This window comes from Haliotis rubra, unplaced genomic scaffold (assembly GCF_003918875.1).
Source record: "Haliotis rubra isolate DU_JTF1 unplaced genomic scaffold, ASM391887v1 Scf62, whole genome shotgun sequence".
Taxonomy (NCBI): domain Eukaryota; kingdom Metazoa; phylum Mollusca; class Gastropoda; order Lepetellida; family Haliotidae; genus Haliotis; species Haliotis rubra.
This window is the reverse complement of record NW_025767324.1, coordinates 2,856,715-2,857,621: the sequence shown is the minus strand read 5'-3', so window position 1 is coordinate 2,857,621 and position 907 is coordinate 2,856,715. Positions and strand designations below refer to the sequence as shown.

The following is a 907-nucleotide window of genomic DNA, read 5'->3' as shown; positions in this document are numbered from 1 at the left end:
TCACAATTTACACGAAAAATGACAACGTATTACATGTGAAAGCACGTAATAGCGATTTGGATGGCCCTATCCGATATATAAGTTAGTTCTCAGATTCCCATATTCTCCTGTTTGTGTAGATGTAATTTGACTAATTTTGCATCGTTATTACCAGAATACTGGCCATATCTTCAAATGTAATGAAATTGCTGAAAATAAACCACTGGGATACCCGACCGACGCTCTCACTGAAAACAAGAAGCAGAGTGATGGTGTAGTTGTTTTATTGACTACCTTTCCTTACTATCAGAGTAAGCATCATTACAATTATGCAGACAATTACAGAGTGATCACTTCAGCATCACAGCAACATGGCCAGGCATATGGTCACTTGAAACATGTATGCTGAGACTGAACATGGATTGTATTCTTTCTGACATGACAGACTAATAAATCAACACATTGCCATTGCAAATCCAGAATACAACTACCCAGATGCTTTAATATACATTTTCTAAAATTTATCATGCACTGCATAGGTCGTCTGGGTGCAGAGTAGGACTGCAGCTATCGCAAAGTAGTCTTACAGCATAGGAGTGATAGCACTATTATTACTTTCTGCATGTAGGTCCTATGAGGCAAGCACAACAGTTTATCCTGAAAATACAGGCACCTGTTTAAAGGGTTCTTTCATTCGACTTAAGATCTGGGTTCACTCCTCACATAGGTAAATCATACGAAGATTGGTGTCCCCTAGTTCTTGAAAATTTCTAAAACCATTATTGCTCTACGGTTCAAATAAAAGAATTTTCAAGTGTTTTGAACCTCTTTTCACACACCCACTAACTCACTAACAGGTAATACCTGTGGAGATATTTAGTTTGGTTTGGTTGTTGTTTAACGCCGCACTCAGCAATATTCCAGCTAT

General features: G+C 38.0%; 1 long non-coding RNA gene across 1 annotated transcript; it reads right to left on the bottom strand.

Moving 5' to 3' along the window:
- Window positions 1-246: 246 nt before the first annotated feature.
- On the bottom strand, window positions 247-907 carry LOC124256201. Its single transcript, XR_006892851.1, has 2 exons — window positions 844-907; window positions 247-610 (listed from the first exon to the last, which is right to left on the bottom strand). It is a non-coding gene; the product is annotated as an uncharacterized LOC124256201 (long non-coding RNA).